The sequence below is a fragment of the Pezoporus occidentalis genome, unplaced genomic scaffold (genome assembly GCF_034315485.1).
Source record: "Pezoporus occidentalis ecotype Australia unplaced genomic scaffold, CSIRO_AGI_Poc_V1 ctg9, whole genome shotgun sequence".
In the NCBI taxonomy this organism is placed as follows: Eukaryota; Metazoa; Chordata; class Aves; order Psittaciformes; family Psittacidae; genus Pezoporus; species Pezoporus occidentalis.
This window is the reverse complement of record NW_026916262.1, coordinates 7756437-7782190: the sequence shown is the minus strand read 5'-3', so window position 1 is coordinate 7782190 and position 25754 is coordinate 7756437.

Below are 25754 nucleotides of genomic sequence, written 5' to 3'. Positions count from 1 at the left end.
ATTTACTGAATCACAAACAAAACTTTTCTGCTCTTGACCACTTCAACTGGTGATACTTGAGCTGAAAAAAAGGTGGGCTGACTAAAAAAAAAATTGTTTCTAAAGCACAATCTATCAAAGTATATATACTTCTGCAGATGTTGGCCAGGGAAGGTAGTACTAATTGAAATCTGTTGTTTCAAGATTCTGCTTACCCGCACTTATCCACTGGCAGGTTAGTGTTCTAGTTTAAGTGTCATTGTAGTAGTGATTGCAACAAATCAATGATTGTAAATATTTTTCTTTTTTTTTTTTTTAGTTAGACCAACTTTTCCCCTTCTACTTTACTTTCTTTTTATTTATACTAAACTTCAAACCTTGCCTAGTCCAAGATGACCTTGACTCTTTTCATGGCTGGAGACAGATACACCCTAGCGTGACACACTGAGACACCTCGGGGAGGGTGGGGTAAACTGTCCTCCTAAAGCATCTTGCTCTTGACATAAACTCTTCTACTGTTCACCAGAGAAAAAGTATAGAACTAGCTGAGATTGCAGTCCAATTTTTAATATGTTAAAGGAGACATGATACACCCTATATGCTGTTTGCTACTTGCTTCAATCTAGTTTGAGTAGCAACTTTAAAAATGAGATGTATGTTGAGGGAACAAAATAAAGGAAGCAAAAAACATCATGGGTGAAGACCAGCTCTTGAGTCCACCGAGGGGCTGGCTTGGAGAAAAACAACAGCAAAGAAATCCCTTCTTTGCTTTCCCTCCACCCCACCAGTCTTAAATTATTCATAAAGAGTCCTCAGATAAGTTATTAAAGACACGTCTATTGAGGAGGGCAGCATATGGTAACATAATTAAATACGCCTGGGGTTCATCAGAGGTGGTACATGCAGGAAGAAGGGTGACTTAGTACAGTAGAGCCTGTGTTATGTTATTTTTCATCTCACATTTACTCTGGAGTGGCAAAGTATTTATAATTACAGTCTTCTTCCTGTTTCACTGAATCTGCACCATTGCGTCAGCTGAGGATCTGACCCATGCTGAGTTATTTTCCTTAGGCAGTCAGGCAGACAAGCAGTGCTTTGTTATTTTGTATCAGACCTATTAAACCTGTTTTTTAGATACATTCCATTTGAACAACCACACAAAGAAAAGGAATGGGTTTGATTTTCTATGGTGAGCATCCTTGTATAATCAGAAACTTTGAGGAAACAACGTTAAAAACCCAAATCATATACAGTTACTTTACTTCCAAAACACATGCATCTTTGTGCATAGGTATGCAGTTTCTTCTGCCCTGCTTAACATGTTACGGCTAAGTATCAGTCAGTATTAGAAAAACATGGGTGCAATTGTCACAGATTGCCAATAATAATTTCCTACTTCGGTCTAAGGCCCATTTGCCAGCCCAGCCAATGTCACCATAGGTTACTTGAAGTCAGAATTGCCAAGCATTTAACGTTAAGTCTAGACTCCCTTGACAGTAAAGGGTGATTGACACATCCAGTAATATCTAATATGGGTAAAAACTAAGTTGCACCAGTGCTTGTGCATCTGCCGTAGAAGTGCAGGGGTGACGCGTTAGCAGACAGCAGTTTTTGAGATAGCTAGCAGCAGGGTGATGGACTCAGTGCATGGAGACTTATTAACAAACAAGCATTTGTGGGAATATGGCAGCTGAGGATCAGTAATTTAGTTCTGACATCTCTCTTTCTGCTGCTACATTTAAATCCCATTGCTTTTCCTTGTATTCCCCAGCTGCATTGCTAGCAGATAAGATGGAACATTCCCCTGGACTGCTGCCTTCACAGTAACAAAAGCTTCTGAAACTCGTCTTCATTTATTATTTGAGTAAGAGTTAGATATCACTTTATAACTATTTTCTCTTACCCTGACACAAATTGTGCTATCCATTTTCAACTCTCCTCCCACATTTCTTTCTTATTTTCTTTGTGATCTTTTTGTGATGCTCTTACAGAACTGTAACTGTATATCATACCAGTGCAATTTAGGAGGCTGAATATTCTGCATAAGAGACAATTGGTGAGTCTGCCTAAGTAATAAAGATAACTGTTTTGTTTCAAGTATAGTTATAGGTTATATATTAATAAAAACTAGCACTGTAATGTGTTAAATCAGCTTCAAGTACTTATGCAACAGTTATTTACAAAAGTATTTCATCACACAAGTCAAACTATTGAAATAAAAACTGTCTCAGACCCTGTCCTTTAGAAAGTGAAATAAAGTCTTTTATTTCAAGAAGCCAGAGTTCACTGTTTCAGCAGAGGACAAATAATGCCTTAGAATAATAATATAAAGAATAACAGGGTTCTTTTCTGCTTATGGACCTAAAAACTAGATGGCAGCAAGAGAGAATAAGTCACTTTTGAAAAATAAGCTTGGTCATTTTGGCATCATTCTTCAAATTGCTGTTCTCACAACAAAGATTTAAACCACTATTTGAGGGTGTTACAGATTGAAAGGAGAAAGAAGTAGAACCCACTCAGTAAATCCAAGACAAGTCTCTAGAGTTCTCTACTCTCTCTGCTAAAACATTAGTTTTAGTCATCTGTGACTCTCTGTTTAAGAGCTCACTGATGGAAACGCTGATGCATCTTGAGCAGTTTTGATGAGATTATTGATTTGGCTGGCAGAATTAACAGTAATGGTATCTAAAGCTCTCTAGGGCACATGGTTTGGAATCATGCAAATGCTTTGATCAAGAAATTAGGGGAACACAAAATCAACAGGCCAAACAGTAAATGGATTAAAAATGATGAATTGGTCTCAAAGTATAGTTGTGAATTAGTATTAGGCATGAAGTCTGTAGGAGAAAATTTGGTTTGTTTTTTTTTTTCCTATTGACTATGAAGAAAATCATAGCATAATAGGATCATACAGGTTGGAAGGAACCACAGTAGGTCATCTACTCCAATCTTGTACTCAGCAAAGTGTCAGCTATGAAGTCAGAAATGCTGCTACTGATGAAGACTGAACAATTATGCAGAAATTGAAAGCAGTTAAAGAACGGGGGGAAACAGCTTACCTAGACCTATTTAGATGTCTGGATGGAAGAAAATCAAGTGGAGTTTTATATCATTAAATGTGAAGTGAGACTGGAGAAACAAGCATCAAATGGGAGATTTTGATCTGATAAATGCAATTATATGCCAGTATAAAATAAAGACATTTTACTATACAAGAAATTCAACAGAGGATTGTAGGCAGCTCTTTCAGACTTATAATCTATTATTCCAGTGTTTAAGAAGTAAGGCTCTCATTAATTTTTGGATCAAGTAGCTAAGCAGGTATTAAAAACTATTTTTGCAGATGATTTGGAATCAGTTCTTTTATTCCACAAGGAATTATGAGAATTCATATCACACAGAAAAAAAAAATAAAAGAAAGAAACTTCTGAGGACGAATTTCATTAATTAACAAAAGGCAAGAATCTAGACAGGATCTGAATCTGATGTGGAGGCAACAGCTGAACCTGATCTGTGTGTGCTCTTGAGTGCAAGATCAGCCAGACAGGCTGATAACCACCTCACAAGTGCAGACATAAGAATATTGATTATTACAAACTCTGTATTTGCTACCAGGATAGCAAGTGCTCTACTGGCTTCTGGTGTATGTAACTTAGAAAAGGTTCTATGAAGTACAAAGAATACCAAGAACAGCTTTTAAGAAAAAGATGAAACTACTGATAACAAAAGAGCCAAGGATCTCAGTCTATTTACTTTAACAAAGGGAAAGTTAAACATAATCCCAGCCCATAACATTGCATAAGGAACAGATTTTATTTTTTTTTTTTTCAGTTTAACAGACAAAACCAGAACAAATCACAGCGCCTGGAGACTGAGGAAAACCAGATTTGTATTGGCAACAAGGCATATATTTGCAACATTGAAAGTAATTATAAGGGGCAATGTAATATAATTTATAGTGGGTTTGCCATATTAAGTTGCATTTTAAGCACTAGGCTTTTGCTAATATGGGAATTGCTTGAGTGACATTTATTACAGAAAGGACTCAGGTAGAGGACTGTAGCCAACTCTTTCAGATTTGTAATCTCATACTCCCGTGTTTAAGAACCTGAGCTCTTCATTTTTAGATCAACTAGCTAAGCAGGTATTAACTTTTTTTTTCTGTACATAATTTGGAATCTATTCTTTCATTCCATGAGGAATTCTGAAAGTTCCTATTGTTCAGTAAAAAATCGAAGAAAAATAAACATCTCAGAAGAATTCAGTTAATTAACAAAACCTTTCATTCCAATATTATTGAAGTATCTCAGACTTCAGCATCCTGCTTCATTTTACTTAAACTCTTGTATTAAAATGTTAAAGAGAATATATTAGCTTTACTAAGTAAGTCAAATCAAATCGATATAAGTGTTTTAACACTGTCAAAGCAGAACATTAGACATTCCCATTCTCCCATCACAGCAGTCCCATGAAATATTAGAATTCAAAAGAACTGCATTGTTCTGGAGAAAGCTGTTCTTCAATCCTCTCTGATGTGGTTAGCTTTTTTTACTCTTGCCTCGATAATGCTTTACAAATTTAATCATTGTTACTGCAGTATGAGACACTAAGTCCAAGAAGAAATTACAACATCAACAGGACAACAGAAAACGAATATACTGAACCACTAATAAAGTGAACTGAGTAATTCTAGTCTCAGTCATTTTTCCTAGTTTTCCATTTTTTCTTTTTATATTTTCTAATATTATTCTTTAATTTGCAACTGTACTTTTTTGCTATTTCTCTATTCTCTAATTATACACTCAGTCCTAATACATCCTATATTTTTATCCTGTCAGAGGCTGAAATTACTCTGAGACATGTCATACAGGTACAAGGAGAAAAGAAGCCTCTGCCAGTGTGTCAGAGGTACCTAAGGAATTAGAGGCTGCAACACAGAATTACTTTCTGTAGACGGTGGATTACTTCAGCAAGTTTTGAGATTAGAAGGAGCAGAGAACTCTTGGAGAGTGCACTCTTCTTTTTTAGCAGGATGCTAAAAACCCAGTCAAAGCTGCAATACAGTGTTTTAGTGGAGGCTGACCTGAGACACAGGAGACATGAATAGATGGGGGGAGCTGGAGCACATGTCATGGTATCAAGTGGGAGCAACACCAGAGCTCTGGGATCCTGTTTCTGGGTCTGTCTGCATCTACTAATTGATCAACAGGCTTTTAAGGTTTGGCATTAATTTGCCCTAGAGGCATAAGGTTTCAAAGAGACTGATATCAACCTTTGAAAGAGCACTATCACAGTCTGAACATCTGTTTAGTGCAGGTCTGACACTTAAGTGGCAGAGGTTCATAAAGCAGCTATCACTAAAACCAGCAAGGAACAGCAGTAGCTGAACCATTGTCCTGCTGCTACTCCCTCAAAGGCAGGGGCGCATCAATACAGGAGCAATTGCAGCTGCATCACTGTTAAAGCAAGCTAAAGATCAGGCAGCAGGTCAAATGGGAGCACACAGTTTCAGTGCCTTACACTGCTCTTGACAAAAAAAAAAAAAAAGGCATAACAACATTTATTTATGTCTAGGGAGTGTGAGTTTTAATCCAAACCCATGGATCAAGCCTCCTAGCAATAAAGCAGAGGAATGAGGTGAGACTAACTACAAATAATGTGCTTGGTTGTTTTCCCCTCTCTAATTCGTTCTATGAGTTTGCTCCTGCGAATTGACACTTCAAGGAGCTCTTGGTTAGGGCTAACCCAAAGATATTATAAAATAAAAAATAAAAACCCAAGAGAATGTGTGAATGTTAAAACAGAAGAGAACGGTTTCATGATATGAGCCCAGGCCATTAAATCCAGACCCCAGATTAATTCACAGGTGTTCATGCCATCCATTACAGCCAGTAAATAGAAGCTGTCTTAGGAAATTTCTTTATTAATTGTCATATAAAGTTGCTGAGTAATTTCAATTCTGAAAGCAAGACTCAAACCATGTGCTTTTTAATGGAAGAGTATCTTCTACCTCCCACTCACCCCACATTATAGACAACTAATGTTACTTACAAAAACTTTCACTGCAAAGAATATTTTTTTTTATAAAGAGGGTCACAGAGGACTGCATTGAATTCAAAATATCAAGCCAGCATACCGTTAATCATAAATCTTTTCTTTAAAGCTTTTGCAATTTCTTCCTTTTGCTATGTTATATCATATCTAATGCAGTGTACTCATATTTCAGGGAGAAATATATAATGGAGAAAGTTGATAAATGATGTTCTGCAAAAAGATATTCATTTATAAGATCCTACACATACTTTATTAGTGAGGGCAATAGATGTAAATATGGTACCATTATCTGTAGTTCCTGGCTAATATTTATCGCTTTCCTACAGTTTAGGTAGCATCTTTTATTCAACTTAATTTCTTTTCTGTAAATAGTTACATTGCTTCTCATAGATGAGGTACAAAATATCTATGTTAATCTTACTCTTTGCTATTAGGTTGCCCTATTCCACTAATGTTTAAAAAGGTCAATTAAAACAAAATGGAAGATGAATTGGCCTGCTGGAAAGAAATCTCAGTATAGATATCCACAGTTTATGTCATCCTTGGAAGACAAGGTCAGACAAATTGAAAGCTATTTACCTCCTTCCCTTGTTGCAGTCTTGATCCCTTTGGCCTCTATTAATCAAGAAACTGAATTTAGTAACATGAAAGCTATTATTCATATTTCTGAAACAAACCACATGCTGATGGATCTTAATAAATGGGCGTAGTGCTCCAGGACGTATTCATGGACACAGCTAAGGTCAAAGGAGAGAATGTGCTATGTGTATAGGCTGTAGAATTTTTTTCAGGACTATGGATTAAAACATATCCTTTAGAAAGCAGTGAAGAAAACAAAATCAAACCAGCAAAGAAAAAGTCTTCCTTTCTTATAATGTTTAAACATTTTTGTCTAAAATACTCCAATACTTAGTTTTTAATGGTAAATCATATAATATTTCAAAATATGATAAATCAAATTTAAATTTTCAGTCACTGAAATCAGTCATACTCTCCTCTGGAGAGCTGAAAAGTCTGTTTTTCACTTCATATTTCTCTATGCAACAGCTATGTGTAAGTCATATGCAGTCAGCTTCTGGTATCTTTTTGGCAAACTGAATAGATTGAACCCTGTAAACTGGGCAAGCTAACAGAAGGTTCGTTTTCCTGGTCCTGTATCCTTTCTTTACCTGACTATTTACTGAGTGTTCTCCAGTATTTCTTTATCTTTCTTAAGTGTTGGTAAAACTTGGTCTTGGTACAAGAGGGACAAATAACATCAGAATTAAATGTTTTATTTACAGATTACAGACCTGGTACTGCAAGCCTATTGTTCTGGTTGGGTACTATCTTTAATGATGCAGTTTTTTTCACCCCTTCGATCCAAGGGTGTGACACCATCCAGTATTCACATTCTTGTTGACCTACATTACTTGCTTAGAGAAAGTGAAAGCATACAGGAATTCAGTATCACATTCTTGTTGACCTACATTACTTGCTTAGAGAAAGTGAAAGCATACAGGAATTCAGCTTCAAATCCCAGGAGAGGATTTGAAGACTAACTCAGCAGTGTCCATATTTCTCTATATGTTTTCATTCTTTCTTCTGGTACCTGGACAGACTCCATCTATTTGTGCATTGCCAGGAAGAGGAGCACCTCTTACATCCAGTTTTCTGACACAAACAAATATACAGCAACCACAAGCCTACTGTTGGTTAAAACCACACAGGCAACACATCTGAAAGCACACAAGTTGTAATACAAAATTTATTTATATGAAATTATGTAACACACTTTACCTGTGTTCAAGTGGGATACCCATACACCTAATGCCAAGTCCTGGTATTTGTGTGTATGCCGTATTTCAGTTCTCCTTATGCTATCGGGGGTTATCCTGAACACACACTTGGATGCATTAGTTGACAATGCTACAATGGCATTATTAGTCTGTTGCCAGATATCCTTGAGAAATGGCTGTTTGATCAAATCTGGAACTCCTCCATCATCAGCCTCAATGGTCTAAACCGATAATCCCATTAATTAATTTATTTTTGCTAATTTAGCATCATAATTTTCACTTTTAAAAACATGTTCTCTTATAAACCAAGCACTAACAGTGATATTTTATAAGCAAGTTGACAGTACTCTGGCACTTGCTTGGTTTAAAGAGAAATACAAATTCACCTGTATCCTTTTGGAGAGATGTAGGGTAACTTCTATTTATTTTTTTAGGATTTTTAGCTCCGCAAATCTATAAAAAATTAAAAGTCACTTTCCATTTTTAATGTGAGCCTTCCACTAGTCCAAAACAAGAGAATTTTTAAGGGCTGTTGAAAGTCACAAGATTTTTCTTTCAGCAGGTAGATTCATGGTCTTCATCAAGCTAAAAACAGAAGCACTGAACTTTGTTCACAGATTGCTTCTTGCCAGTAGCTCACTGTGTGTGACGCACAAGTTATTCCACTAGCAAAAGGAAGGGCTGCAACAGATATTTTCCCACTCTATTAACAGCCCGTTTCAAGCTAAAAGTCAGACCTTTAGCTTCTTGCTGATTCAAAAGCTACATTAATATAACACGAAGAGGAGATGCTCCTCCTATTTCAGCTTAGATAGCAGTAGTATTATTACCACTCGCTGTTTGCTAAAAATTATGTTAGCTTTTATTTAAAGTTGCATAATTTTCATGGGCTTTATCATTCTCTCACACCTTCTTATTTTCCAATTGCAAGCTTTGCTCAGTTGTGTTTTGCATTGCCTATTTTCTAGCCTGGATCACAAATACCCAAGCTAAAATCCTTGAGGAGGTAGGAGAGGGGAGAGAAAGCTGGCTGGAGAAAAGGAGTCCCACAGTCTCCAAGTACCAGCATTTCCAAATCTTTTCAGTGCATTTTCAATGGAAAGCATTGCATTCTTTTGTTAAAAAATAAAAACACTGGAAAGTGAAATAAGATACATGAAGATCTGTCGTCTTGTCTTAGGATCATATTGGCATATCCATGTTTCCTGCCACTGGCACTGGAATTGCACTCTGCGTTGTGCTAGCCTACCCAGCTATCCTAATTTTACATCTGGTAGATTTGGCCAATGATCCCACCTTTCAGGTGGGAAAGGTTGTTTCCACAGGAAAGACCCAGTTCCCTATGCCTGTTGTTCCTGTCTTACCTCCAGTCTGGAGAAAATCCTTCCCTATGTCCCACTGGTTGTCCCAGTTTAAAGCAACCTTCAGATACTTGTGCTGTGCAGGAAGCAAAGGGATCAGAAGACTGAGTCACAGAGAAACCATCTTTGTACTTCTCCTTTCCACTGTGATAACCTTTGGAGAGCTCTCTGCTGCTGACCAAGCCCATTCCCCTTAGCTGCATGATTGGAAGTGTGATGTCCCTAAGTTTGCAAAGTTCAGATCACAACCATGCATGGATCTGGAGGTAAGTGAGAAAATTAAGCAATGCAGTCATGTAAATTGTTCAATGAATGCAATCTGGACAGCACCCTTACAGTTTAGAGGAACAGTGTATTCTGGCATTGATATCTGCTGTTCTCTGGCTCTCCTTTGAAGTTAAAGATTTTTGAAAGGATGTTACATGAAAGTTAACCTCAAATGCTTAGTTCTGTGAAAAGAAATTTTATTCACAAAAGTGCACTTTGTTTGACTTGTCCATCTAAAATTCTATTCACATATTACAAATACAGTTTTATCAATATTTACAAAGCAGAAGTATTTTTATAGCAGTGTGGTTTCTGTGATTTAAAAAGAGAGTATTCATACAAGAATTCATGTATATATCATAGAATCATAGAATAGTTAGGGTTGGAAAGGACCTTAAGATCATCTAGTTCTAACCCCCCTGCCATTGGCAGGGACACCTCACACTAAACCATCTCACCCAAGGCTCTGTCCAACCTGGCCTTGAACACCACCAGGGATGGAGAATTCACAGCTCCCTTGCGCAACCCATTCCAGTGCCTCACCACCCTTCCAGTAAAGAACTTCTTCCTTATATCACAGTATTTAAATCTACAACATCTCATACCCTGAAATAACCGAGCTTTTCCCAGCACTAATTGAAAAGAGAGAAAGAAAGGAAGATAAAATAGGTAAACTGAGTTAAAAGGCTATTAACCACCCAATTGACAACCCAGAGTTCAAATGCTCATGCATCTATGCCATGTTTCCCCTATAGGAGAGGGGGAGAGAAAGGAGTCAGGGTAACTTTGCTGCTGGCCTGTCCAGGTACAGGGCAGGAGGTCAGGACACATCCCTGGGATCAGGTCTCTAGGGCATGGCAGGCAGACCTAGTGCAGAGAATAATGATGTTCAAAGCAGGCTGCTCTGGGTTCTCAAGCAAACAAAACCTCACAGATACCAACCTCTGGTCCATCATTTCACACAGCTCAGAAGCAGACACCAATTCATTTGGTAGTCATTGTGGACACAGATATGCCTTATGTGATGCACGTCTGCTGGGGTGGACTGCTGGGTCAACACGGCAGAGCAGGTTCTCACTGCTGGGGCTGGGCTACTGCAGCTTTTCTCTGTTCAGAGAATAAAACATGGAGAACTCTCTACAGCACATTTTAAAAAATAGCAAGTAATGGCAGCACTTCAATTTAGGATAGTATATATCTGGCTTTCTAAGAATCTGCTTTTCAGCCCACTGAGACATATAGAAATTTTTGCTTTGTAAATAAGCAGCATTAAAAAAAGGAGACATTAACTCAAATTTGAATTACAAAAAGAACTAAACAGCTTTGTTTCAAATGTAGACGGTGTATGTAAAGTCCCATCTGTTTATTGCTCTTGACCTTTAAGCTCAGCTAGTATATTGTTTTAAAAAAAATCTCATAATAATGATGTTAAAATAGCTAGCAATTCCAAAGAAATTATTAAGACATTGGCAATGCAGAACACTTTTTTCATACAGAATTTTCAGAACACCGGCATTCCTCAATAGGCTTTATCTTCCATGTTATTATGCCATCCATCATGTTTGGTTTTCATTAGTTACCTTAGCCATTAATACTTAAGAGCTAGCTTTGAATTGCTTGCAGTTTGATTTCTCACATTTTTACTGAGAGAGAATATCAAAGTTACTCTGATGATTTATATACATGTGAAGAGGCTTATAGAGTCATAGGTTAATGTAATGATTATTTTAAATATTTTAATGACTGCTGAAATGAGTTTTTTATCTACTAATTGATAAAAAATGTATAGTGATTCATAGTGAATATTGGCTTGTTTACAAACTAAGAAGTTAATATCTCCAGAAATTTACTACTGTTTTCTTAAATTGCGTTGATGTTGGATATAAATACTACAGTGTCCTTCCTCATTGCAAAGAATGATGAAAAATAAAATCGCAGTGCACATGCTCTCATTATTCCACTAAGCACTCGGCTGCAAAACAAATGTCTCTCTGGTTTACTGCAAGATTAAGGGCCGCTAAGGCAAGCTCTCCATGATCAGAAGACCACTGATTTCAATGGCAGCTTTGCACACAAAGCATTTCCATGATTAGTCCTTAATTATTTATCAAAACTATGCCCTAGAGCTCTAAGTGCATTGCAAAGACAGATGGAAGGATTCAAGCAGTAGATAATGGGGCGTGTTTTTCTGCCTTCACAAAATACGTGGATGTTTTTGTATACACAACTCACTGACAGCCTGGTGACAAAGAATTTTATTGCTGAATGATTGATCTGGACAGGGTGGAAGAGTGGTGGACTTGCTAGAAGGTGGGCTAGCAAGAACAAAAACAAGTGCCAAGTCCTGCACCTGGGATCCAGAGAGCCAGTAAAAGCTAGGATCTGTGTGGATCAGCCTTGCTGAAAGAGACCTGGGGGTCCTTGTGGACAACATTCTCAACATGAGTCAGCAGTGCACTGCTGCAGCGACAGAGGCGAATTGCATCCTGGTCTGCCTTCACAGGGGTGTTACTATCAGGGATAGAGATGTGATTATCCCACTCTACCCAGCACTTGTCAGGCTGTATCTGGAATAATATGTTCAGTTCTTGTCACCACAATTCAAGAAAGATGCAGATATACTAGAGATGGTCCAAAGGAGGACCACAAAGATGATCAAAGGGATGGAGAACCCGAGGAAACACTGAAGGCATTAGGTCTTTTCTCCCTGGGGAAGAGAAGGCTCAGAGAGGCTTCATCACAGTTTTCTGGTACTTAAAGGGGTACTACAAAGTGGACAGATGTTTTCTCTTCATGAGAAACCACATGGAAAAGACAAGGGGCAGCAGGTGCAAGTTGAACTGGGAGAGGTTTCATCTCAATATAAGAAAGAAATATTTTTGCAATGAGAAGAATCAATCACTGGAGCAACATCCCCAAGGACGGGGTAGAGTCCCCATCACTGAAGGTTTTCAAGATGCAGTTGGACAGGGTACTAGGTAATCTCATCTAAGCTCCCTTTCCCAGGAAAGTTCAGACCAGATAATCTTTTGGGGTCCCTCAGCCTGGGCTGTTCTGTGATTCTGTGAAGTTTATTGCTGAATATGCAAAATGCAGTAATGTGCCAGACGCTTGAAGATGACAAACAATGTTCATACCTCCCTCCACTGTGTTTGCAGTAATAAACCAGGTGCTATTAATATTTTTTAATTCCACAATTGTTGTTTTCTGGTTTTCTACTCCTCATTAAATGTTATGCTGAACATCATTTAAAGTAACAGGACACACAGGAACATTTCAAGACGGGTTTGAATGTTACCATGTAATGGAAAAAAAACCCACATAACTAATCATTGGCTACTTGGTGATGTAGGGTAGATGAAATCTAAACCTCTCAGTTTTCCAAAAGTAAACTAGACCTAACTGAATCCTAGCGTTTGGTAAATAACTACTCACATTTTTGACATTTGCCTCTAGCTGCTACACCAGAAAGTATCAGGTTTCCTGCAGACTTACTGTTTTACTTGTCAGCTATACACAGGCATCTGCAATACCTTACTGAATCTCAGCCTGAATTGCATGCTCTATGTTCTACACATAGCCCATGTTCTACTTTGCTTTAGATTCCTCTATCATCTTCATTGAGTCACTTCAGCTACATGGTAGACATGGGATCACTGCAGAGCTCCCAGACTTAGGCATTCATGCTGGCCACATCCCAGGCCTATACCCAGCTAAGAATTAAAGTAGGTGTTGTGGTTTAAACCCAGTCAGGCCACTCGTTCACTCACTCCCCCCCTTCCTTCCCTCCCCCTACTCCCGAACGGACAGAGAGGAGAATCGAAAAGAATGCAACTCCCATGGTTTGAGATAAGAACAGTTTAGTAACTAAGGTATAACACAAGTCACTGCTGCTACCACCAATAATAATAATAATGATAAAGGAAATAACAAGGGAAGAGAATACAACACCTCACCACCAGCTAACCGATAACTCGCCCCCCCGAGCCTGACCAAGCACCGACCCATACCTCCTCCAACCCTGCAGTCTACAATTCCGGGTAACTCCCAGTTACATCCTGGGCATGATGTGCTGTGGTATGGAATACCTCTTTGGTCAGTTTGGGTCAGGTCTCCTGTCTCTGCTTCCTCCCGGCTTCCCCTTCTCCCTGGCAGAGCATGAGGCTCACAAAGTCCTTGGCCAAACCAAAACATCCTTGTTATCAGCTCTGTTCCCAAGCTGAAAGTCAAAACACAGAGCTGCACCAGCTACCAAGGAGAAAAATGACTGCTACTGCTGAACCCAGGACAGGTCAGTTCCTTCATTTTTGTGGGAAGAGAAGCCCATTGCAGTGACTAGATGGAATACATAGTGCATGTGAATATATATATATACATGTAAGGTTTGCATGTAAAATGTGAGATTTGCCATGTTATCAGGTTCAAAGTTATATGGTGCTGCAAGCTGAAAAGTTCTTTTGCTTAATGTTTTTGATATTTCTATAAAGCTCTGGTACAAGTCAGACAAAAAGAAAAATCACAAGAGTGGAAAAAAAAGAAATCTGCTAGCAACGACCAATAGAACAGCAAAGTGTGCACACTACAGACATGACAATCTTCTCTGTAGGTGAGCCAGATTTAAATAAACAAATTACTACAACCACAAGGCTGAGAATTGAAGTGGAAGTGGTGGAAGAAAGTGGAATTGAGTGGAAGAAAATCTGGAAGAAGAATTCTTCCTTTCTCTCCTCTGAATTCTTACAGCAGGTATTAGTAATATTTTAGGCTATGCTAAAACAGATCAAATTGATTCTCTGAATAGTAACTTAGAAAAGAAAGCTACTGATGGTATATAAAAGAAGAATGGAAACCCTATCTCAGCTGTCAAACTCTTCTTTCTCCATTCAGCAGCAGTAAAAATATCTCTGGTGATAACTGACAGCTGTAGCTGTCAGTATAGTGGGCAGTGCTCCATTTCTATTAACAAGGTGCCAGGATAAGGCAGGCTCTCCGTGGGCAAGAGGGACATTCCTTCCCACCCCTGGGACTGACTCCTCCATAGAGTGATTTCTTAGGAGAGCAAGAGGCTGGCACCTCTTGTTCATGGATCCTGTAGCGCTTTCAGAAATCAGTAGGCTTGGGTAAAAGAGTTGCCGATCTACGTCTTTTTGCAAGTGTTAAATTCACTTTTGAGACAGGAATATACCTAAAGGAGCATGCTAATTTATGTGAATTCCTCTAGGGGCACTGCTGAGGAAGGCATTTTCCTTATGACAGAGATAATAAACTACGCTGACTGCAGAAGATCCAGGTTATATAGAGAAGCATGTGTAGACCCTTTTCCTCCTATGCCAACAGCATTTTTTCAAACTTCAGATCTCCTAGTATAATTTTCCACATGATTACTCTCTGCATTTTCCCCAAAACGGTTTCAGGTTGGATTGGTTTGAGTTAAGAAACAAAACACTAAGAAAGGCTGGTTCCAAAATGACTCTGGTCATTTTACAGGAGGAAGCTTAGAGACTAGTAACATAATGAGTTAAACCAGATGATGAAGAGAAATATTATCTCTGGTAGAGGCAAGGGCAGTGGTATGTGAATAGAGAAAGATTTTCTCTAGTTAAGTAATCTGCAATTCAACCACTTCCTTAGCTACCTCAGAGGTGGGAAAAGCAGCTGCAAATGCAACTTGCAAAAATTTTGCCTTTCCAGATTGTTTAAACAAGATATACAGTGTTACTATGAGGTTTGCATTCAGGGTTTGTGTGAGGATGTACTATTGCTGTTTGTAATACAAATGAAAAACTTCTTAAACTGAAAAACTGTTTTCAGTTTAGTTTAAAATAATGTCTTCCTTAATGGATATAAGGAAATGTAAATTATACAGACCTTAATACCTTGATTCTCTCTAGTTTCCATGGAAACTGAGCGTTTTTAGAAGAGCATGCAAGTCACTTGCACCAGACAGGAAGGACCAGGTCACCAGCAGCTGGACATCAAAGGGCATTACTGTCACTGGGTCTGCTCTGGAGCAATGGTAAAGGCATTTCTTGGTATTTGAAGATGTCAGAAAAAGCAATTTAATATCTTTTGCATCAGATTACAAATCCTGCCCATTTTCAGATTCATTTGCAGGACTTATGTTCAGTTAGAGGTGTACACACCAAAGTACACACTGGCTTGCAGCGTCCTGAGAGACAGTAGAGAATCCCCAGGGACCCTCTCCACAAAACCATGGGTAATAGCAGTAGACAGGGCTGTATACCCAAGATGTGGAAAACAAAGCAGCATTTCCAGCTGTCCATCTTGCCAGACACCAGCTCTTTAATTTTTATGAGAAGTTCAGCGTGCTCAGTTCAACTGTCTCATGAGAACAATTATTTGTCAATGCACAGCAGCCAGATCAGCTGTGTATCACTTTACTGAATTATACATTTTAAGCAGAAAACAGTCTTCCATTTACACCTCATCCTTACTTTAGTGTAGACCAGTATATAGAGTGGGTAATACTAAACAATGCTGCGTAGTATGTCAGCATAGTAACACATTGTTCTATGTTTAGTCATTTGAGAAGAAACCAGCCCTCACAAGGGAGTGATTTATGGGTCTGTATCTTGAGAATTATAAAGACCTTCCTTTCTAAACAGGAGAATTTCAACTTAAGTTTGCTAAGTCAGGCCAAACTCTTTTCTTGCTTATTGTGTTGAAACTCAGTGCACATCCACAGAGAACATTTTGGTTCCTCCTCTATGTGCACTTTCTGAAAGATGTTTCCCTATCTGACATTAGCTGTGATAGATTTTTTTATAGTCAGCCTCTTCTGGAGACAGGCTAATGTCTATAGGGTGTCATGCACTTGATAGATTCAGGCTGACATGAAGTCCTGCATTCCCATTTACGTCTCTAGATGTGGCCCCAGCCGAAATGTACATGAAGTAAGAGGAAAGCTCTAATTTGTTCTCAATGGGTACTGGATCAGGTCCCACTTACAGTACTTCACTTTTCCAGCAAAGGTCACTGAGCTAAAAAAGGCTCCACAAGCTACAGAATATCAGGCCAGATTACTTGTGCAGAACCATTTAGGATCCTTGTGCTGCTACTTTTTTCTTATTTATTTATTTATTCACTTATCTATTTGTTAAAATCAGAATTTATAGCTTTCTTGGCAAAGGAAGAAAAGAATCCATGCACTCCATTCCCCAGCGATGTCTTGAAAACTCAATACTTCATTCATTAGCAGTAGCAAGGGCAGTTAACATTTACTTGATGTATGAGTGTAAGAAAGCAGTGACATAAAGAAACTTGTCCTAGCACGGTTTACTGCTAGAGTATGAGAGGGTGAGCATGGACATATGTGTCAGGAATTGCACTATAATAGAGCCAACAAATGGTTTTGAAAAGCCTTATATTCTTCACTTACCTCAATGATTCAGTTGCAACGGGATCGCCGTAGGACTAGAAAACTGCCTTTATGGTCATCAGATGAGCTAGCAGTATGTTGGTTTAGCAATACAAGCAATTAATTCCGACATAGGTCTCATAAGAACAGAAACCAAAGCCTTATAAATTAATCATCCAGCTCCTATGTAACTGAGAGCCATCCCCAGTAATAGACAGCCATCCCCAGAGTTCGGCTCTCTTTCTTTGTCAATAGTTTCTTGCATAGACCACAGAAATGCAAATATTTAGGCAAGAGTCTGTGGATACGTTTTGCAGCTGTTTCCCATGTTATTCTAATGCTGGCACAAACCAAACAGCTAATTCAGAGCCTATGCCTTTTTTATGGTTAATCAAATATTTTTGCAAGACATCAAATAATGCAGAAACAATTTTAAGGTCTCTCATGATACAATCTGTTTTTTGTCCTGTGGCCAAACCCTGTAAGATGTTAACAAACCTACCAGCTCTTTAATACAAATTTTACTCACTGGGCTAGGATTTTTCCTCCCAGAAATCAGCCTCTTCTTGGGAAATCTTCTCAGGTTTGGCTTCTTTTGGAAGAGACCTCTCTCTCTGGGAACACCTTTCCCTTCAGGTACTGAAGGGCCCAAGAGCTACAGCTTTGCACATCTTTTTTTTATACTTCTCTAAAAATGGCTTCATGGCCTGAAGAAAATTTACTGCACATAGAATTGTAGAATCCTAGAATGGTTTGGATTGGAAGGGACCTTAAAGCTCATTCAGTTCCAACCCCCTGCCATGGGCAGGGACACCTTCCACTAGGAAGGTCTCAGGTCGCTCAAAGCCCTGTCCAACCTGGCCTTGAATAATGCCACTGATGGGGCAGCCACAGCTTCCCTGGGAAACCTGTGCCAGTGTCTCCCCACCCTCATAATGAAGAATTTATTCCTAATGTCTAATCTGAGTCTCCCTTCTGCTAGTATCTTTTCTCTTTATAGTCTCTTCCTTGGGAATCACAGAAGAGGTTGAAATCTGAGAAAATTTCTCCCTGCAGAGCTCTCCTTGGGTTTCAGTGCAGTAGCAGAGATCCTCAGATACCTTCTGCCAGCAGCCATTTAAAATCCTGAGCTTATGTAAAAAAAATATCATTTTTTGTTTTCTCAGGAGAGGAGGGAAGGAGAAGATTAATAAGTATAGACATGTTACATTTAGTTGCAAAGTACAAGGACATGAAAACAGAAGAAGGTAAGAGAGTGATGGTAGACTAATAAAGCATTATTCTAACACCAAATTGCCAAACCAAAACCACTGCATGCTAATTATTAATTTTTAAAATGAGTGGATATGGGCTTCATCTACTGTCTGTGCCATTTATACTAAATTAAGAAGGTATTTTTATGCTGAATGGTCCCTATTGGGAGATATTAATGAAGAGATTCTTTTAAGCCTTGTGGAGTTATAACATGCACCAAGCACAACACTGGAAGTTCTGAAGGAAAAAAAGGAAAAAAACAGCAAAAGAATATAATTTCTTTCTAGGTCCTAGAAGAATCTGAATGAATTCTAGGGAGACTGAAGTGTGTTTCCTGACTAGCATGCTATTCTGGAAATCATTTTCTTAAATAGCAGACGGGTAAGTCACTACCCAGCCCAAGTAAGAATAATCTTTGTACGAATTAGTTGATTCTAACAATATGTACATGTTACCGCAGTTGATATACTGGTAAAACAATGCAAATGAGACTAGCAAAAACTTATGTAAGCTTAAAAAAAGACTGTGTCCTCAAGGCATCCTGTGTTGGAGGGGTACAGGCATCCTCTTGCAAATAGGCTGCTGTGCTTTCAGATGTAGACACCCACCTCACCTCTACCAGAAGCAGGTTGCTGACCCCGAGTGCAGGCAGAGGGGATCAACATCAATCTGTGTTTGTTCTTTCACTTACATTTTCTCTATATGGCTTTTGTGACAATATAGGGAATGATGAACTAAAGATTGTAGAAAGGATGCCAGGCTGGAGTTAGGGAAGCTGCAAGCACAGAGACACTGTTTTTACTGAGTCTTCTGAAGTAGCACTACTTTGGACAGAGGGATGGGGTGTGCAGCTGAGGGAGTAAAGTATCAAACAACTTCACACATATTCACTAGCTTTCATCTGTTACTGCTCATCTTCAGGTTCTTCGATTGTGTGGAAAACAACTTCCTTCTGCAAGTAATAGAGGAGCAAACAAGGAGAGGTGCCATGCTTGACCTCGTGCTCACCAACAGGGAAGGGCTGTTTGGAAATGTGACGCTCCAGGGCAGCCTTCATTGTAGCGATCATGAGATGGTCAAATTCAAGATCCTCAGGACAGCGAGAAGAGCGTGCAGCAAGCTCACTGCCCTGGACTGCAAGAGAGCAGACTTTGGCCTGTTTGGGAATCTGCTTAGTAAGGTTCCATGGGATATAGCCCTCGAGGGCAGGGGGGCCCAAGACTCTTGACTGATATTCAAGGATCACCTACAGCAAGCTCAGGAGTGTTGCATCCCAACTAGAAGTAATTGCAGCAGGAGGGCCAGGAGACCTCCTTGGATGGATAAGGAGCTGCTGAGGAAACTTTGGGGGAAAGAAAGAGTCTTATAAAAGGTGGAAACAAGGAGAGGTGGCCTGGGAAGAATACAGGGATGTTGTCTGGGAAGCTAGGGACCAGGTAAGAAAAACTAAGGCCAGGGTAGAATTAAACTTGTCTAGGGATGTTAAGGATAACAGGAAGGGATTCTACAGGTACATCGCAAATAAAAGACAGACTAGGGAGAATGTAGGCCCACTCTGGAAGCTTTCAGGAGAACTGGCTACACAGGATTTGGAGAAGGCTGAGGTTCTGAATGACTTCTTTGCCTCAGTCTTCACTGGCAAAGGCTCTGACCACACCACCCAAGTCTTGGAAGGCAGATGCAGGGACTGTGAGAATGAAGACCTTAGGCTCACTGTAGGAGAGGATCTGGTTCGAGACCATCTTAAGAACCTGAACATGCACAAGTCCATGGGACCTGATGAAATCCATCTGCAGGCCCTGAAGGAGCTGGCAAATGAAGTTGCTAAGCCACTGGCCGTCATATTTGAAAAATCCTGGCAGTCAGGTGAAGTTCCCAGTGACTAGGAAAAGGGAAATATAACCCCCATTTTCAAGAAGGGGAGAATGGAAGACTCAGGGAACTACAGACCAGTCAGTCTCACCTCTGTGCCTGGCAAAATCTTGGAGCAGATTCTCCTGGAAGGCATGCTAAGGCACATGAAAATCAACAAGGTGCTTGGAGACAGCCAGCATGGCTTCACTGAGGGGAAATCCTGCCTGACCAATTTGGTGGCCTTCTATGATGGGGCTACGGAACTGATGGACAGGGGTAGAGCAGCTGATGTCATCTACCTGGACTTGTGCAGAACATTCAACACTGTCCTGGATGACATCCTTGTCCCTAAATTGGAGAGACATCAATTTGATGGATGGACCTCTTGGTGGATAAAGAACTGGCTGGATGGCTGCACGCAGAGTTGTGGTCAATGGCTCAATATCCAGCTGGAGACCAGTAACGAGTGGTGTCCCTCAGGGATCGGTGTTGGGGACCGGTCTTGTTCAACATCTTTGTCACTGACATGGACAGTGGGATTGAGTGCGCCCTCAGCAAGTTTGCCGATGACACCAAGCTGTGTGGTTTGGTTGATACCCTGGAGGGAAGGAATGCCATCCAGAGGGATCTCAACACGCTTGTGAGGTGGGCTGATGCCAACCTCATGAAGTTTAACCATGACAAGTGCAAGGCCCTGCACCTGGGTCGGAGCAATCCCAGGCACAGCTACAGGTTGGGCAGAGAAGAGATTCAGAGCAGCCCTGTGGAGAAGGACTTGGGGGTGTTGGTTGATGAGAAAATGAACATGAGCCGGCTTCAGTGTGTGCTTGCAGCCCAGAAAGCCAACCGTATCCTGGGCTGCATCAAAAGGAGCGTGACCAGCAGGTCGAAGGAGGTGATCCTGCCCTTCTACTCTGCTCTTGTGAGACCTCACCTGGAGTATTGTGTGCAGTTCTGGTGTCCTCAATATAAAAAAGGACATGGAGCTGTTGGATCAACTCCAGAGGAGGGCCACGAGGATGATCAGGGGACTGGAGCACCTCCCGTATGAAGACAGGCTGAGATAGTTGGGGCTGCTCAACCTGGAGAAGAGAAGGCTGTGTGGAGACCTCATAGCAACCTTCCAGGATCTGAAAGGGGCCTATAAGGATGCTGGGGAGGGACTCTTCATTAAGGACTGTAGTGATAGGACAAGGGGAAAGGGGTTAAAACTTAAACAGGGGACGTTTAGATTGGATATAAGGAAGAAATTCTTTACTGTTAGGGTGGTGAGGCACTGGAATGGGTTGCTCAGGGAAGTTGTGAATGCTCCATCCCTGGTGGTGTTCAAGGCCAGGCTGGACAGAGCCTTGGGTGAGATGGTTTAGTGTGAGGTGTCCCTGCCCATGGCAGAGGGGGGTGGAACTAGATGATCTTAAGGTCCTTTCCAACCCTAACTATTCTACAATTCTATGATTCTATGATCTTCCCTGCTTGCTTACCTGCCTGATGAGCAACTGTGCTCTCCATGAGTAACCAGAACTGTTACTACTTTTAATGGCAAAGTTCTATCGCCTCTTAATGAAAGTGTACCTAGATCTTCAGCTATGAGAAAATTTTAGCAGCAGTTTACTGATGGCTAATACTAGTAAACATTCTAACCAGTCTCATGGTGATCCAGTGTTTTGCAGCTGTTTTTCCTAAGTATATAATGAAACATCCCTTTAAATCTCTGCAGTGAGAATGGTCTATTTCCTGTTCCCAAAAGGAACAGAAGAGAAACATATAGGACTTGCAAGTATTCACGTAAAAAAAAAAAAAAAAGGTGCAGCCAGGAGCACTCAAATGAAATAGATACCATTTGGGAGTGGGGGGGGATGATGGGGGAGTTAAAGTGGGGGCAGCATCAAACAGCTATCATTGTCATGAAAGTAAATGTTAGCAACTAGAAAATCAGAAAAAGGGAAAACCTCAAAGCAAGCTAGTGGACCTTGGTCAGAACTGTGACAGTTCTGCCTTTCTTTATTCAAACTACCCAGAGAAAATGGAATTCACCATCCACATTTATTTTCAACCACCAAAATAGAAATTCTTTTTTATAGTGAAAACATGTAATGTAAAAGATAACCACTACCACCACCCTAAAATTAGGGTTGTTTGCACAATGCCCATTTCATTCTTTACCTGCCTAGGAAAACTTCAGCCCCTACAATTAAAGACTGACAAAATGAATAACAGATGTAATCAAATCAAATTAACATTAAACTAAGGCAGGTTAATTGACCTCTCAGATTTTCTGTCAAGAAGAGATTTTTCTCCTGGTGCAGCCTGATGTGTCTCTGGAGGACTGTTCACTCTTTCCTGCAATACAGGTTCTGAAGTTGTGAAGAAACTGCCACAAATCCTGACATTTCAAGGCTTTGAACCCATCTTCATGATGCATCATGATGCATCACCCATTACATCCTTTTAGCCTTCTAGCACTACTTAGTCTAACCTGGTGATTATCAGATGAATGGGTAAAGGCCATGGGATGTACTCAGTGCCTGAATGTAGAGCTGTGCTATTCCCTGTCTTAGATATTTAACTAGGTACATCTGAAAGTGTCAGTCAAAAAAAAAAATGCAAGGGAATATGTCGCAATCAGCAAAAGCTCTCATCAAGCATTAAAACATCATTTCAAAATAAGAATATTTTCTGTTTTAATAGTAAACATTGCTTTATTTGGATTGGCCTTTCTTTGTCTCCTCCTCCCACAGTTTTCTATCAGACACAATTTTGATATGAAACACCTGACCGACCAGTCTCTATAGGGACACTTTCTCAGTGAGAACTTTTTCTCCCCAAGTCCTTCACATTTCACTTCTGCTTCCTGATATCTACTGTTTAACTGTGAAAAGACACTCAAGTCTTACTTCTTGCACACAGAGCAGATTCTTGCTATAGTCAATAGACCCTGGTTGTGAAAGGCTTGAAGTTTGAAATGTTAAACTAGGTCATGCCATTTAGGCATACATTTCCTGAGGGCATCATTACATCATGCTTCCTCAGAAGGCAGGAGCCATTCAGAAAATTTCCTAGAGTGCTTCAGGACACTTGATATTTGAAAAATACATAATCTCACTAAATACTTTAGGACACTGGATATTTAGAAAATACATTGATCTCACTAAACTACCACCTTTTATGGATTTTATTTTTTTCCAAAGCTTTTGTATATTTTTTCCTGGGCAAATTATGAAACTGATTTTTCCCTCCCAGACGGATGATTATCTAGAAGCGAGGACACTTATGTGGGATGTAGAAGTCTCATGCCCATCTACAGCAGACAAAACAAAGTCTCAAATTTGGCTCACCTACATCTCAGCAGCCTCTTAAGCATCACAGCATTAATTATTCATAGGAAGGCTGTATTATCCATAAGCAAGCTGATATTTTCCATTCATTATATTACCCAACAAGCTTATATTATCCACAGATTAAAGAAGTGTTTGTGGGTTTGTGCCACACTGGAAGAGAAACCGATGATGAAATCTCAACATTTTGTGGAAAACAGTAGGTTGGGATGGCTCATACACATGATTTATCAGGCACTTCTGAGCACATTCTTCAGCATTTTAATTATAATACTGGAAAAGCATCCATAAAAGGAAGATTTAACAGCATTCTGAAGCAAGAAAGGAACAATATCTTTAAATGTCCTTCTCAACTTAAATTAGGAAAATTCCATTCCCACTATCCATTTTGTCCATAACATGCCAACATAAATATGCATGCATGCACAGGCGCACAGACACAAAAGTACACATACTGATTTGTATATATGCATGTATATATATGCATGTCATTATATATGTATATTTGTAAACATGTATTTTATATGTATGTGTATGCACAATTATATGTGTGCTTATAGCGAGTCTGTCAAGGATGGATCTATTTCTGCCTGGCCACCTCCTTCAGAAAAATCTGTAGATCTATGTGCTTCATTCCCTGAGATGTGCATATATATTGTACCAGGGAAGGCCAGTCCCCGTATTCCACATGGCTCTTGTGATGGGAATTCCACATCCAGTAACTGTCAAGAGCTGTTAGAGAGGACAAGAAATCCATGCTGCCTCTGACAACACAGCAGTCTTCAGATAGCTGGAATCACAGTCGATAGCTAACAAATGGCCATTCCACTTATAGTATAATGAGCCCTGTCTGAGCTTGCTTTTCCCACAGAGATGTAGGCACTAATTCCAACACCATTAGCTCCTTTAGCTGGTCATAATGACAGTTAAAACATGTAATAACATTTAAAACACAGACTGTAATTTCTTTTTCTCTGCTCAGAATTTGTTCTTGGCCAGCAAATGGCTTAATGAACCAGTTCAGCAGACTTTTCTAATTACCAGCTGTCTCTGGAGGATGTTTTTTGTTGTTGCTGTTGTTTATTTGATCTTATTATGCAAAAAAGTCACTAGACTAGCATCCATTTTGGATGCTTTCAGAAACATTTTTCTTTCTAGTTGAAAGTAGGAGGTACTCTAAACAGATTCAAAGTCACTCTCATTAGCTTTCTTATAAGTCTGCAACTCTGTCAGAGTGGAGTTGGGTCAGTTCACTAAGCTGAAATAATTGGATTTTTTTGGTAGTATTTTAGTTCTGAGTCAGATAGTGCACCTACAATCTCCAGTTTCTCAGATTTCAACTACAGACCTTTAAATTCGTGGAGAGATAGGAAACAGTCCATTAGATCTATTTTAAACCTAACTCCCTTGACAGGGTTGGGCTCCACCCTGGCTTTTATTTAGGGTGTAATTTTTGTAATTTTTGGTTTGCTGTCACATATAAAATGTAAAAATTAAAATCTGAATCTTCCTGTGATTAGATTCTAATCATTGGCCTATTATAAGAGTGTCAGCAATGTTTCTTTCTTTTTTCTCCCTTACAATCTGCTTGCTCTTGGGATGCAGGCTCTGCTCCTCTCAGGCTGCAGAGGGCTGGAGATTAGCTTTCTCCTCCTCTGCCCACTCATGGCTGCAGCTTCTAATCATGGTTTCTACAAGCCAGAAGATACAACAGCTTATATGAGATGACAGCAGCCTCTCACTGGGACTGGAGCCAAGGAGGTGGGCTCCTTGGCTGTGGGACGTGTGCTGGGGATGGTCTGTGTAAGAGCTGCACAAAGGAGCTGTGGGAGGTTACAAGATTGCACAGTATCAGGGATGCCAAAAAGGAGACTGGATGTTCTCTGAGAATCTGCAGCTTCATCAGCCCAAATCCCAAGGTGTGCTGAAGGAGGGGCAGGCAGTGCCTGTGCCTATCAGGCTGAGAAATAGAGACTTCTCCAATGGTGAAGGCTGGGAGGCTGTGACTTCTGGCACTAGAGAATGGGGAAGGAAAGGAGGATTTAGAGGTCTGCATGCAGTTACAGGGCTGCAATCTCTATCACAGGTATGTGGTGGGATACCTCACACAACCAGGGTGCTGCCGTGGATGTATGTAAACTTTTTAGGAAGGACAGGATGGTATGGTTGACAGGGTGATTTGCCCTTTATGTGATAGAGCAGTGGGGATGCATGGAGCTCTGCCTTGGGACTGGTGATGAGCCACATGAGAGTGATCCCATTGTTGTGGATGTCTACTAGAGACCTCCTGATCGGGAATAAGTAGATAAGGCCTCCTTCAGGTAGCTGGAGGAAGCCTCTTTCTCACAGGCCATGATTCTCACATGGGGAACTTGAACCACTCTGGTATCAGCTGGAAGGGCAGCACAGCAGGGCACAGGCAATCCAGGGTGTCTCTGGACTGTGCTGATAGTAACTTCCTGACGTAAGTGACTAAGCAGCTGAAGAGGGGCCA